Source organism: Delphinapterus leucas, chromosome 6 (genome assembly GCF_059928025.1).
Source record: "Delphinapterus leucas isolate spDelLeu-1000000601 "Yukka" chromosome 6, BTC_Dleu_Yukka2, whole genome shotgun sequence".
NCBI lineage: Eukaryota > Metazoa > Chordata > Mammalia > Artiodactyla > Monodontidae > Delphinapterus > Delphinapterus leucas.
Window position 1 is genome coordinate 16,420,829 of NC_143134.1, and position 14,723 is coordinate 16,435,551.

Here is a 14,723-nt window from a genome sequence, read left to right on the forward strand (position 1 = left end):
GGCGACCCAGCTGCTGTCTCCAGGAGGGCCCTTCTAAGGTGTCCAGGGCAGAATTAACCTGTCCTTTGTCTGCACAGCCCTCAGTACAAGTACAGCTGTGACGCAGACATGTCCTGAGAGATTTCCACATAAATCAGAGGCCAGGGTGGAGGCTTCCTTCACTTGAGTGAACATGTAAACCACCTGGCGAGCATCATTAAAATGGACACTTCCACCCAGGAAATTCTGATTCCGTGTGTCTGAGGGGGTCCAGGAATGCGCGTTTCAACAAGCCCCTGGAGGCCCACGCACACGGTCCTCCCCTAGAAGTTACCTGCATTCTATGGCCGGACCGTCCCACCAGGACCGGGGGTCTTCCCAGACACACACATACACGGACGCGTGTGTGCGCACACGCACACACCCACCAGACCCCCCCCAGACACACACACACCCCAGACACACACACACACACCCAGACACACACATCCACACCCAGACACACACAAAGACACACACACACACCCCAGACAGACACACACACACCAGACACACACACACACACACACACACACACACACACACACGGGAGTGAAGAGAATCCCCAGAGGCACAGCGGGCAGCCCAGCCCCTGGTTGTCCGTGGAACTCGCCTGGGGCAGATGCACCCCTGGGTGTGGGTCCTCCGACTCCCATCCACTCACCAACCGAGCTCCCCAGGAGAACGGCCCAGCTTGTCTCGTGACCCTTGGGCTAAGGAGCCTTCAACCCTCCATCCAGAGAGCCGGCCCAGCACCCGCACTGAGCCCTGCATGCAGCGGGAGGGCAGCTGCCTCTGATGCCCCTCCTCTGGGCCAGCTCTCTGCCTTCCTGTTGCCTGCACACCCTCCCTCTGGGGAAGCCTCCAGAGCCCACCGGTGCCTTCTTTCCTAGTGGCATTTACAGAGCCCCATGCTTGTCCTCTTGGGTTAAATGTTTAGCCCTGGCTGGGGGGGTGGACAGTCACAGCCCAAGGCACCCAGTTCGTTGATGAGAAGACCAGTTGCAGGTCCCACGTGTCGGGAGAATGCCCTGCCCTCACCGCTTCTGCCCTCCTTGCTGCCCTTTCATGTAACCCCCCGCCCATACTGTCCCCCACCCCACCCCAGACCCTAAAATCACTGCTGGTTGTGAGTTTTCCAAACACTGGGGCCTAGCTTGGTCATCACGTCTCGAGATGGTGGTGGCCCACGGTCCTAATGACGCCCCCTGACTCAGTGACAGCACCCCCTCCTCGGCGGGCACTTTTCCCCCAGGACGCCAGGGTGTCCTCATCCCCAGCCCAGTGGTCTTCTCCCTCCTTCATCTCCCCGGAGGACCTCACCCTCTCTTGCTCTTTCTGCTCCTACTTTGGTCCAAGGATGCCCAGCGAAAACCTGCGATCCCTTATTGCACTCCTCATGTGTATCAGGAAGTTGCTTTTATGTACATGGTCACCTATTGCAGCTTCCTGGCTGAAGAAACGGGTTCAGAGGTAAGTCTCCCAAGGATGCGTGGCTGGTAGATGCCGAAGCCATGATTTGAACCCAGACCTGACTCTCCCGGCCCTGGGTTCCCTCTTCCACGCAGCCAGGGCCTGAGCCCCAGGCCCGGAGAGACCTCTTACCTTGTACCCCTTGGGCTAGACTTCAAGCCCTGCTTCCTGCCCTTGGACCCCCCCACTGCCTGAGGCTGGCTGGGGAGGCTGGGCTCCGCTGGGCTGCATCTCTGGCCACCTCACCGTCCTGCCCTTGGCCTGTGGGGCGGAACCTTCCAGGTTCACACCTTGTCCTGGCCAGCGCCTCTGCATCCCAGGGCCCGTCCTCCTCGGCGGCATCCCTGACAGCCCCACTGGCCTGTTGCTGTTAAAGAACAAGGAACTTGTGGTTTTCCAACTGTGGGCAGCCTGGGAAAAGCATTGAATGTGTTTGTCCATCACAACAATTGGCAGCGCCTGTGGTGTGGTGTGCAGAGCCCAGCATGCTGAACGCCTGGCCACACTGGGGCCAGTCCCTCACGAGGATGGGTGGTTCTACCCCAGAGGCCACGGGTATTACTATTGCTTCACTTTACAGCCGACCAGACTGAAGTCCGGGAGCGTAGCGGCTTCCCCAGAGGCACAGGGCCAGGCGTAGACGAGCATCCCACTTCTGAGTTATGACTCTCCCATCGTATCTGAGAAGGAATGATATGGCCTTCTAACATTCCAGGCTGGCTTGGGATCACCTGCCTCAAGGCAAAGGGATGAACTGGGCGACCTCCCGAAGCTTCATCATCACAGCAGTTCCGGGAAAAGAGAGTCCTTAGGGTCAGATGCCCGCTGGGTGCCATGGATAAAAGGTGGGATGGGTGAGAGTTGGAAGTGACTCATTTTTCTTGGAAAAGGCTGAGCCCTACATCTGCTTCAGCTTGGCGAGCTCTTCCTTGCCCTTGAGAGACAGGCCCCGACAGGGCAGGCAGCTCCAGAAAAGGTTGGGGACCCAGGGATAAATGGAAATGCTTTGCAGGTCTTTTGTTCTGACATCAAGGAGCAATGATCTCTCTTCCCCTCTTTGATCTCAGCCTTCCAAGCACACCTGACCCTCCCAAACACATAACAGAATCAGACCCACAAAAACTTCTGAATTTAAGGGACGAGGGTGAGGAGAGAAGACATCTACAGGATAAACTGAGTCTATTCCCACCTAGGTCCAGGCTTTTCACCCCCACTATGAAGCTGCTCTTACAGACGGAGATTAGGACTTGTACGGATGGGTTCGCTGCAATCACATGTCACAACAGCAAAGGCTCACTGTGATACGGCTTCCCCGCATTACCTGGACCTGCACTGCTGGGCACACTACACACCAGGACCATTGACATTTGTTAGTTCTTTTATCTGACCTGTGATGAGCAGTTGTTCTGGGCCAGGCTCCGGGCCAGCTGCTGAGGTTGCAGAGATGAAAGTACTGCCTCCAGGTATCCCACTCCCTAGACCTGCTGTGCCCCCCCCCCTCCGCCCCGGGGCTCACCAGTCAGCAGTGCTGCCCTCCTGATGGACGAGTGAAATAACAAGCAGTATTCCTGCTCTGTGTGCCCAGGGGTGGAGCGACAGCAGGAAACCCAGACGGTGGCTGAGAAAATTGGGAGATGCCGCAGAAGTGGTCCCAACAGCAACTGTAGCGGCAGAAAGGCCAGTTTTCATGAGCTATTTTGACTGGGGGCGATGGTGGTCTGGGTATTCTCCAGGCGTTTGTCATGAGCTGAGGCTGGGGGTCGGGGGCTGTAGGATGGGGGTGACAGCAATTAGAAGAAAACACAAGGAGTCATGTGGTCTGTTGGGGGGTGTCTGCGGGCAGTAGGTGTAGGGCAGAAAGGAAACTGAGAGTCGCAGAAATGCTGCCTAGTTGAGAAGGGGGCCCTGATGACCCGAGACACACCTCTTCTGGAAGGTAGAAGAGGTTTTTCAGAATGGAGGAGGGTGGGAGTGGGAATCTTGGGACCACCTGAGCAACTTCCAAAGACATAGGCTGGAGCTTTGGCCGGTGTGAGGGCAGGTGTCTTCCTGGGCTCAAGGAGGACCAGGCCTCAGGTTGGCCCTGGCTCAAAGCCCCACCAGGTCCCCAAAACACAGGGAGGGGTACAGAGAATCTAAGAGAGGGGAGGGCTGCTGTCGGGCTGGGGAGCTGCTGGATGAGGCAGAGAGAAGCCGGGACTACCAGGACCCCTGGGTTCCCGGGGGAGGGGGTCCAGGCCAGCACAAGGGGTGTGGTCTTTTCTAATCCGGTGTTTCTGCCTGAGGCCCTGTACTCCGACAGTCAAGGTGGCTTTCCTTGCTGCAATCTGCTTCTAGTCCTGGCTGTGTCCCTAACCAGCAGCAGCAGGGTGACCTGGGGCATTGGAGGGTCATTCTTGGAGGTCCTTGCAGGGTCCAGACATCCCCTCCCCGTGGAGCCACAGTAGATGAGCCGGAATGAGAAAGGCTGACTTCCCATCTTACCCAGAGACACTTGGCTTCTGGGACTGGTGACAATGAACTATCGAAAGAGCCCTGCTGTTTTCCCATTCTCTGTGTCCCAGAAGCAAGAGACTTTCGGACCAGGATGACCATATACCTGCTCCACCTTGGCTCTGCCGTTTATAGCTCCGCGTCACTTGAGAGATAAAAGCGCAGAGGTCCAGAGACATCCCGCCCTGGCCCAAGGTCACACAGCAAGTCAATGCAGAGTTGGGCCTGGAAACTGGGTTTCCTGATTTGTAGGTCTGAGTTGGCTCCGCAGCTGGAGAGCCTCAGAGCCGGGACTGCCCCTCGGGGAGGGCAGCTTCACAGCCTAATTAGAAGCTGTAGGGGAGCGGGGACATGGGGGGCCGTGCTCGCAGATCAGCGCCCCTCCATAGATCATAGGCATGCCAAGGACATAATAAATAATCTGCCCAAAGGTTTTAAAGGTAAAAATCAGCAAACCATTAATAACATCCCCGGCACCATACATCACGCTGAAATCTTCCCATTACGCTGCTCCCTGAGCCGATTCGCATCTTCTAGGCTGTTTTTGTTTGTTTGTTTTCGTTCCCTTTCCGATATGTCCTGCTGCACCTCTGAAGCCCCTCCCTTGCAGCCTGTGGGCCAGGAAGGATAGGAATGTGAAACCTTTTTGGATTGACCATCCGGGTTCTATTCAGGAGTGTGGAGGGATGGGCAGCCCTTCCTCGGGACCCCATGTTTCTGCATCCACGTTTCCTTTTAATGGATGGGGTGAAGCTGGCTACCTTCCCCCACCCCCAGCTCTAAGCAGGACTAACCCTCTGCCCTCTCTCTCTGAAAAGCCACGGAGGAGGCTTAATTAATTAATACAACAGGGTCACTTTAAATAAGAAAATTGCTGATGGCTGCACTCTCCAACCCCTGGTGTCCCCTGCAGGGAGGGAGGCGAGCTTGAAGATTTGGGTGTGTTGGATGTGTTTTATAATTTGGGAGTCGCCCGTGGTATCAAGAGCTGGAATGAGGAAAATCAGGCAGAGAGAAGCCAGGCCAGCAGCCTGACGGCCTGTGATGCGGGGCAGTGCGGGGCCATGTGACCACAGGGTGGAGGGTCCAGGAATGCCGCCGGCACGGGCCGTGTCGCCCCAATTTGGCCTCAGCTTCCTGCCGCGTGCTGCCCTCCATGAGTCCTTCAAAGGGCATGTGAGGTGAGTGGATCCCGATCTGCCACAGTGAAACAATCTCTTGAATGCAGGACGTGTACACTGAAAACAGAGGAGGAACTCTGTGCTAGTTACTTGTTGCCTCCTGGAAGGCCCCGCTGATGGGGACGGGGGCGCTCGGGCAGCGTGGGGAAGGGGCTCCTTTGTCGTGAGCTGAGCTGGGTGACTTTAGAACAGCCCCTTCCCTCCTCTGGGCCTATGCCCTCACCTGCAGCATTCTGAGAGTCCCTTCCAGCTCTGAGGTTGGATTGAGCCACCTCCCCGAACTTCCCATCTGAGAGCCAGGGCCACGTACCGGTCATTCTGCAAAACCTCTTGAGCGGTCCCGGGCTAGGGCCTGCGAGCAGCCGGCCTCAGCCGTTTTTGACCTTGGCTAAGACGTATACCTCTCCACAGCTTGGAGTTCTGTTCCCGTCCCCCCAATCCCTCAAAGTAGACAGTAGGAACCCACCAGACCACCCCTCACACGTGAGGGGCACATTTCACAAAGCACAGCCTGGCTTCCTTAGGCCTGCAGAACGACCCAGTGAAGAAGCAACGTAAGGTCTGCTGTACCCATCTGATGGATGAGGAAACTGGTACAGACAGATGTACAGGACTGAGAAATCCTCTGGTAAAAGGCCTCTCGTGGAGAGAAGCTCAGGGTGCGATGGCCGGGAGCAGGGCTCTGAGACCCCGAGGGGACGGATGGCTATTAGGCCAAGACAGCCCCTCGCCGTGGATAAAGCCTCTTTCCCTAGCATATCTTGGGGTTTGGTGCAAACCATGCACAGTGTGAGCAGCTCTCACCTGGGCATCACGTTTTACAAGAAAGACTCGAATTCCCTAGGCTTAGAGTGACGTCCCAAGTTGACTCTGCAGGGGAAACTGGAAGCCGGGCCCCAGCAGCCAAAAAGGAGGTGGGGCTCCACAGCCAGCAGACATGTGCTGGCCTCCCCCAGCCCTGGAAGGTTCTTCTGAAAGACCAGCATCCTCCTTGCAGCTGTTGGGACTTCCCAGTATGGACCATCTCAGCCTCCCTGTGTCCTGAGGGAGGGCTCCATCTAGCGCAGTGTCCCCAGGGGCATGTCGGCGGAGCCCGCCGGCAGACCCCTCTGTCACGCCTTCCTTTGTACCCACAGTTTGCCCACCTGCCACACCCTACTTACCAACTGTGTGGTCTGGGCAAGTTACTAATGTCTCTGAGTCTCAGTTTACCATCTACCAAAATGGACCTAATGCCCACCTGTCTAAGTGGCTATGAGAATTAAACGGTGTGATAACTGTGGACGTGCCATCGTGAGTATTTAATAAATGAGTTATTCTTGGGACAGGTTGGAAATGATTTGTCTGAGTGGGTACAGAGGCTCCTGAATTCAGACAGAGGAGAGAAAGCACATTTCCACTGGAAGGGAGTAAACTGGGGAAGGTTACACAAAAGAGAACACATTCGGTCAGCACTTTGACAAAAGAGTGGGGCTTTGACGGGAGCAGTTGGGAGCCTGGCTGGGGAGATTCCAGGGGAGGGACAGAAGGTTGAAAGCCCAGAGGTTTAGGAAGCAGGGAGGGTCCAGCTTGACCAGACCCAGGCACATGGGGGAAGGGGGGCATTTTGGCCTGGTCTGTCCGTCACCCTGGCTAAGCCCCAGTGCCGAGGCGTCAGCTCTGATGATGGAATGCACTTTGCCAACCAGCTGTCCTGAGAGACCCTGGCTCCCCTCAACCCCCTGTCACCGTGACAGACCCCTGGCCCCCCTCAGGCCTTGATGGATGGCTCCCACGTCGATTTCATACATCTCTATCTTCTCCAGGAGCTGTGACACAATTGGTGTCACCTTTGCTGACTGCATGCCAAGTGCTGACAAAAGTCCCTAACAGGGAGCTCCGGGGTCCTGTGCTCGATTCTGTGGATGAAGGAACCGCCAGGGACTGACCGAGCTGACCCGTGGAGAGGCAGCCGGCCCCGCTGGACCAGCGGGGGGCCAGTGCAAAGGTACCCTGGCCCCAACCTGGAGAACGTGTCGGACTCCTGCTAAACTGGGGGCAGCGCTGTGTTTGGGATCCATGACATCCCCAAGGCTATGCTGGGGGCTGACCCACACCTCTCTGGTCACTGCCGTCCATGCTGTTCCTAGGCCGGGCGGTTGGCGGGGGTAACCCTCGAGGAGGCGCCCGGTCTCCTGCCAGCAGGGATGCTGCCCTTCCCCAGCACAGATGATATGTCTAAGGCGAAGTGAGTTTCACCGACAAGTGTAGATGTTGGCGAGGGGAAGTTTTGGGGAGGTGGGCTAGGGTGGGTAAAAGCCCTGTCACCTGCCCTTGACCAGACAGACCTTGCATCAAGCCAGGCCCAATCTGACCTGGGGCCTTGGCCTTTCTAGCCTCCGGGGTGGAGAGGGGGGAGGGGCCTCCTGAACGTCTCATCATTCACAAGAGGACGGCAGCCTCGCCCAGGCCCACCGCTTAGCAGAGAGGCCTGCGGTGAAGCAGGAACTCACACAGGGGCCCTCCCGGGGTGGGGCCCAGGAGAAACACCTTCTCCGAGCTACCCCATCCGTAGCCAGAGTTCAACGGAGACAAACCGGCCAGTGGAAGGCTACCTGGGGGCGGTGCCATATGTCACTTCTCTCCATCCTCTAGCATCTGCCCCTTAGAATTCTGCCTTAAAATTCAGCTGAAACAGCCGATGGCAGTGCACGGGCCCTGTCTCAGTGGCCTCCTTGTAGGGTCTTTCATGACTGGCCCCTGCCTGGCCCTGGGAGGAGCTCTGACAAGCAGGGTCCTGGAGCCCTGGAAGGTTCCAGCGTCCTGCTCTGAGTTCTTTCCAGGAAGATTTTGGACGAGGCTTGGTCTTTGGTTTTAGTATCAGAAATAACATTTTGGTGTTTTTGTTTGTTGTGTTTTTGCTCCTCCCAAACAACCTGTGATCGATGGTGTTTCTCCCTCCTGGTGGTGGCTGCACCCCTCACCCGTGAGGGACGTCACCCTCTCTCCGGGCTCTACTTAACCTGTCTTCCCTTGTTTTCTTTTCCCCTCAACTTTCTTCTTTATTTTGTTTTATCCTGTTACGTTGTCTGCATCTTGTAGGTTGCTGTAAGTCCTTTTCAGTATAAGTCTGGACTAAGCAATGAATAAAAAGACGCAGACCCAGTCTGGATTTAGGAAAGAGACATATATCCTCAAGGCACATCATTTATCCCCTGGGCCGTTCCTCCTGGGGTCTCCAGTTCTGGCCTGGGGAGATTTGATCATACAGTCTACGCACTTTGCTCCATACCTACCACGTGCCATGAGCCATAAACGAAGCGACCATGGCACCTGGGATGTCTTAGCAGCCACTCCTGGCTAAGAGCAGAGGCAGTTCCCTCGGGGTGACTTGGTCAGCATTTGCAGGCACTCAGCCACCGAGACAACTTGGCCTCACGTTTGGCCAAGCCGCAAGGTCTCTGTCATCTGCTGCCCCGACGGCTTGTCTACCTGCGGGATCGGCAGGCCCGCTGGGGTGTCCTGCGTGTGCACCCAGACGCTCCGCACGCCTGGGGCTGTTGATAGAGCCCTCCTGCTGGGCACGGGACAGGCCAGAGAGCAGAAGAGTGAGTCAGAGGTCACGGGCCTCCAGGGGTCAGAGCGGCGGTCATCCTGGGAGCCACTCACTCCTTGCTCCAGCTGTGTGATGCTTGCTCTGTTGTCCAGGGAAGGCTGGAAGGCCCCTTCCTGGGGTCATGATTCCCTGTCTGCCCCTGCCCTACCCACAGAGAGAGAGGGGTCTCTCGGGGGGGTTTGGAGCAATACCGAGGCTGCCCTCGCAGCTCCTTCCCAGGGCCCTGGGCTCCCCCCTCACAGCCCCACCATGCGGCAGTCTCCGGCGCGGCCCCTGGGACCTGCAGATCCTTCCTCCATCCCGCCTGGCTCGGGAGAGTCCCTCAGCGGGCTAATTGTCCCAGTCCTGCCTCATTGTTCCCGTTATCAGCATCCTCCACACTGCAGCGGCTGCACAGGAAAGCGTGGCGGCCACTGAGGCCGAGGCCGGCCCAGGTGTCCTGCTGGCGGGGCTGCCTGCACAGTCGGGGTCCTTCAGGCTTGTCCCAGAGCCCGTGGTGGGTTACATGGCACACAGCCATGCGCTTTTGGGGGGATCTTGGTTCTTGGTGCTTGGGAGGAAGGGGCAGGAGACTCTGAGCACCCCCTTTACCAGCTGTGGTATCTGCAGGTACAGGCAGCCTCTGCAAGTCTCTCCTTCAAGGCCAATGTCCTGCACAGTCAGAATCTCCGCATCTCTGTTTCCTTCTGTGTAGGTGCAGGCCTGCCTGTTTTCCTTTTTTTTTTTTTGATGTGGACCATTTTTTAAAGTCTTTATTGGATTTGTTACAATATTGCTTCTGTGTTATGTTCTGGTTTTTTGGTCCCGAGGCATGTGGGATCTTAGTTCCCTGACCAGGGAATCAAACCTGCTCCCCCTGCATTGGAAGGTGCAGTGTTAACCACTGGACCGCCAGGGAAGTCCCCTGCCTGTTTTCTTGACAGGACCAAACAAGGCTGAGGAAATGAAAGTGTGTGAAGTGAGTGATTTAGATTAGAGCAGACCTAATAAAGCAGATCCTATCCAGAGTTTTTCGGGACGAAGGGGCTGGGGGAAGGGAGAGGGAAGCTTGCTTTTGGTCTGCCCTGGGCTAGAATATTCTAGGCGTCTCAGGAGAGCTGGCATGGTACAGATTTAGCAAATAAAAAGAAAGGACACCCAACTCAATTTGGAATTCAGATAAAGAATTATTCGTAAAATAGCAGTATGTCCTCTGCAATATTTGGGACAGAATTATACCAAAAGATTATTTGTTATTTGTCTGAGATTCAAATTGAATCGAGTGTCCTGTATTATATCTGGCACCTCTACATAAGACCCGTTGTGGGGTGTGGGATGCTGCAGGGAGGTCGTTGGGATGCTCAGACAGGACTGGGAATTGGGGGGGGGGTTCCTTTGGATTTTTCTCATTCCCTAGGGTTTCTCTGGAGCATCTTTTCCAGAATCCTCTAGGAGGCGGGCAGGCTGGAGGTGGCTCCCCAGGGCACAGGGATGCCCCAAGTCTGAGGCCCCCAGAGCAGAGTCAGACATTCGGGCCCAGAGCTCTTTGCAGCCTCCTGTGGTGGAGCCCCCTCCTCAGGGCTGTGGGTGCAGATGGGGAAGTCGGCAGAGCCGGCCTGGTAATCCGCTTGGACCAAGCAAAGAACCCGGAGCAGGGCGGCCAACTCCGTTCCCACCGGCTGGGACGCCTCGCCCTCTGCTGGCAGGTGCTGATATGACAGGCATCTCTTTCAGGGACGGTCCCTGCAAGAATTACCAGACAAGCCGCATCCCCAGTTTATCTTCCACTCTTCTGTACCTGCTCTGGGAGAATCGGAATTGTGGCTTTTCTGGGAAGAAAGATTCACCGTCGTGAATCTGTGTTGTTGATACAACCCCATTTCTTTTATGCTAGGCAAGCAGGATCTTGGAGAAAACGAGATCTAACGTTCACTAATATTGCCTTCCGGAAGGAGTGGACTTGGAAACTTCTAGAAACAAAAAGAGGTAATGTCTCTCAGTCTGTGAGGTAATGACTTTCAGGGTCATTAACAGCGGTGGGAGCATCGGAGCGGTACGACGATCATCTCGTTCACTCTAGCAGGAACGCAGTTCTAAAGTCTCTGGAATGGGGAGTTCACTATTTGCTGCTCCCTTCTATTAACATGGATAATTATTTGCTTCCTGTGATCCCCTGTTTTAGCTCAAGACACCTCCAAGTGACCAGAGATCTCAGGACAGAATTCTCTACAAGATACTCAATGAGCCAGTAACACAATTCCTACAGATGACAGCCAAAGGGAATCATGAGAGGCGTCTATCAACTCCGGGCAATGAAGAGTTTAACTTTATGTACTGAACACAGGAGATAGTAGATACCTTTTCTTCATCAAGATATTTATAATCCACATGGAAAAGTGACGTGGTTATAAGCATGAGCTAATACAGCTGCAAGGATTTATGATGTGCAAACAGGGCAGACCCAGGTTTTCCGAGGACTTCTTAAAAAACAGACTGACTGCACGTGAATAACGAGGCTCCTAGTGAATACTTATTTGGAATGAGTAAATGAATTACAACGATTTGCATATTTCTATAAGGCTATTTTTTAGTGTCGTTCTAGATCCACAGCAAACTAGAGAAGGTGGTACAGAGATTCCCTGCCCCCCACACACGTGGCCCCATCATTAACATCCCCCACTGCAGTGGTGCATTGGTTACAGTTGATGACCCTGCATTAACACCTCATAATCACCTTAGTTTACCGTAGCGTTCAGTTCAGCCTCTGTGTCGTAAATTCTGTGGGTTTGGATAAATGTCCAGGGATATGTCTCCACCATCAGAGTATCATAAAATGGTTTCGCTGCCCTAGAAATCCTCTGTGCCCCACCTACTCAATCCTCCCTCCCCCAACCTCTGGTGACCACTGATCTTTTTACTTTCTCCATAGTTTTGCCCAAGTAGAAGATTTTTAAAAGATGAAAAACAGGAATACCAGGGAACCAGGAAAATCATCCGGACAAGCTTCTGGCTCTGTATGTTTGTTTATCCTCTGCTTGGGACATACTTCCCGTGCTGGGAGCCCTAAGACATGTTCCCACTGATGCACGACTTGTGGCCTTGCACCTTCGTCTCGTGGCACTGGTGGGTCATTGGGGGTGTTCCTGGAAGCCATTTCAACACCAAGACGGTTGCAATGTTTAATTACACAGAAGTGACTAAAGTGCACACGCGCGCGCGCGTGTGTGTTTATGATGGCAGGTATGATGGAGGGAAAGTCAGAGTGGAAACAAACAACAGTCTTAACCAATTTGTGGTTAAAATAGCTTACATTTGCAAATTTCACAAACACATGTACTGTTTGAATAGAGGTTGCTAGGGTGCTTGGCTAGCCATGAGGGGCCTCGAGACTTAAACTTTGCTGGTTTCAGGGTAAACCTCCCACCACATACAGACCAAGGCCAAATCTCAAAACAAATAAGTCAACATTATCCACAAATGAGACTAAAATTTTGAGAATAACACTAGGGACATCTGGTTATTTTCAGTGTTTCAAGTGTCTTGAAGGCATTTTTCTAACAGTGATACTGATTTCCGCCTATGATTTATAGGAACCAGACTCCTAACCTGTAAGCCCAATAGATAATAAACCAGACTCCTAACCTGTAAGCCCAATAGATAATCAAACGCTCTTTATTTACCGTTTATAAGATCTAGCTGTATCCCGAATTCTCAATGTTAAATTTAATCTGCAGTATTCATATTAGGCCCAATTTGTGCTGTCCCAACCCTACCCTGTGTCCCACCGCAGGGACGTTACCATGGTAGAAAATGCTGGGCAAGCAAGAATAATAGAGGGAAGGCATCTCGGGGAAGCAATTCATTCTGAAGCAATATGGACATGAGGTTCAAAGTCAGTGGAACAGAACAAGAGGAAATGTAACACAATGGGTGCAGGTTGGTTTAAGGGCTTCTGGACAAGGAGGACGGCTACTGAGTCCCTGAGTAAGACAGGGAGCTCTCTGTGAACTTATGACCTGAGCCTCTATTGGGCTTGTTTGGACATGGTTTGGAGGAGGTAGGAGAGGCAGCTAGATGACCACTCTCGGGGGCATCAGAATTCTTTCTCTAGTCCAAGGCTCATGCTTGGATTTTAGGTAAACAGCGCCCTCTACTGCTAAATAGCTTTTACGACAGCTCAGAGGGCAATGGTTCCCTTGGAGGCTCTGTCTACAGGCTCATTCCCCCCGCCCCCCTAGGAAATCTGAACTTCTAAAGACGCTTGGAGGTGATAATGTGGGTAGTGATCTAGGATAACCTGGGCACAGCCGTTTGAGACGAATCCCCGTGTCCACAGTTCCTGGTGCCTGGGCTTTCTGGGTGGCATGGCACTTGCTTCTCCCCTGGGCTTCGAGGAGACTGCTCACTCTCCCCGATGCCCCTCCCTGGGGGCTGCGGGAACAGGCAGCCTCCCCTGCTGCTCTGCCATTAACCAGTAGCTTGACCCCAGGCACATTGCTTGACGCTCATCTTCATTCTCCCGTCTCCTGTAAAGTGAAGAAATGGATTAACTCGATGACGTCTACAGTACCTGCCAGCCCCCTCCGGGACCCACCCACCCCACTTCTCTCTCTCTCAAGCTTCTGCCGGACTCCTTCTGGGGAGACCAGTTGCACCATGAAGCCGAGAAAGGGTCCCCAGCCGTGTCTGCCTAATGCAGATGGCCTCCATGCCCGGAGGGACCCACTGGACTCTGAAGCCTGTGCTTTAACGTCTGAATCCAGGGTCCACCCGCCCCTCCCCAGGGTGAGGATGGACGATATTAAGGAAAGAGCTTATGCTCTGCGGAAGGAAGGACCATTGTGCATACACTCCCTTAACCACTGGCGATGACTTGACGAGTCGTTTCACTGGCTTCGTTGGTTACGCCAGGCACAATGCCTAAACTCGTCTGTGTTTACATTTTCAAGGTTTAAAGATAACCAGGAGACGCTACCCCAAGGGACCCAGGGTTGTTCTCCATCTAGAATTACATCCCAAGGTTCGGCAATCTCATAGGGTCCTTACAAGTTCAAGGTGGCACTTCCCCCACCAGGAACTTGGCTGAGGAGGCCTGTGCCCTCCAGGAGCTCCCAGCCAAGCTCTAAACACAGGATTCCCTGGTCATGAAGGAGGTAGCTCTCCCTGGAGATCTCAGACTCCATCTCTAAGCTCCTTGGCTGCTGAGGACGGGAGGGGAGACTTGATAAAATCAAAGATGAATCTGTGATATTTAATCAGGTACCTCGAGGGGTTCTCGAAAGCTCCTCTGGGCCTGGGAACCACCTCAGAAGATAATAAATAATAGTGACAGACAGAAACAGAGCTGAGTGCCTCCCTTTGATCTTCTGTTTCCTCCATAGGGGTCTTGGCGCCTGGGTCAATGTTGACTTGAGTGTTTGTTCTACTGTTTGTGCCTCGGTATGAAAACACAAACGCCAACTTCCTTCTGAACGCAAGACCCCAGGTAGAACTAGGAGGAAACTCTCCAGGGACAGGGCCCTGCTTGTCCCCACTCCCCCCCACCCCAACTCCAGTAGGTTTACATCTGGGGAATCTTGGCATCTTCCTCTATGCTGAGGCTCAGGTGGAGAACTTGGAAAGTGAAAAGCCAGGTTTAATATCCCACGCATGCGTGTGCACGCACACCCACCCACACACACACACACAGCCCTCTGACTGTAAATACAGGATTCAGCCTATAACAGAAACAATAAGAGCTGGATTCAATGAGGTTCCCCCGGCAAATGGAGTGTTTAGGGTTTTGTTGAGATTCTATTGTGTAGACTGGAGTTTCTTAAACAGTAAGACAGCAAGCAGCTTCCTGTTATGGAAACAGCCCAACCCTGAGATTCAGAAAGTCAATCTATACAGCAACTGGATAAACAACCAAGATAACGATCAGCCATAATCGTCACAATAGCCGAAATGGGATTGCTTGGAGAAAAGAGGCTGGCGCCGACCCA

At 54.0% G+C, this 14,723-nt stretch overlaps 1 long non-coding RNA gene across 1 annotated transcript; it reads left to right on the top strand.

Annotated features, from left to right (window-relative positions):
* The first annotated feature begins 2,698 nt into the window (after positions 1-2,698).
* LOC149748852 (uncharacterized) lies at positions 2,699-13,318 on the top strand. The gene is made up of 4 exons (XR_016393485.1): positions 2,699-5,165; positions 6,971-7,152; positions 10,634-10,725; positions 10,922-13,318. It is a non-coding gene; the product is annotated as an uncharacterized LOC149748852 (long non-coding RNA).
* The last annotated feature ends 1,405 nt before the right edge of the window (positions 13,319-14,723 follow it).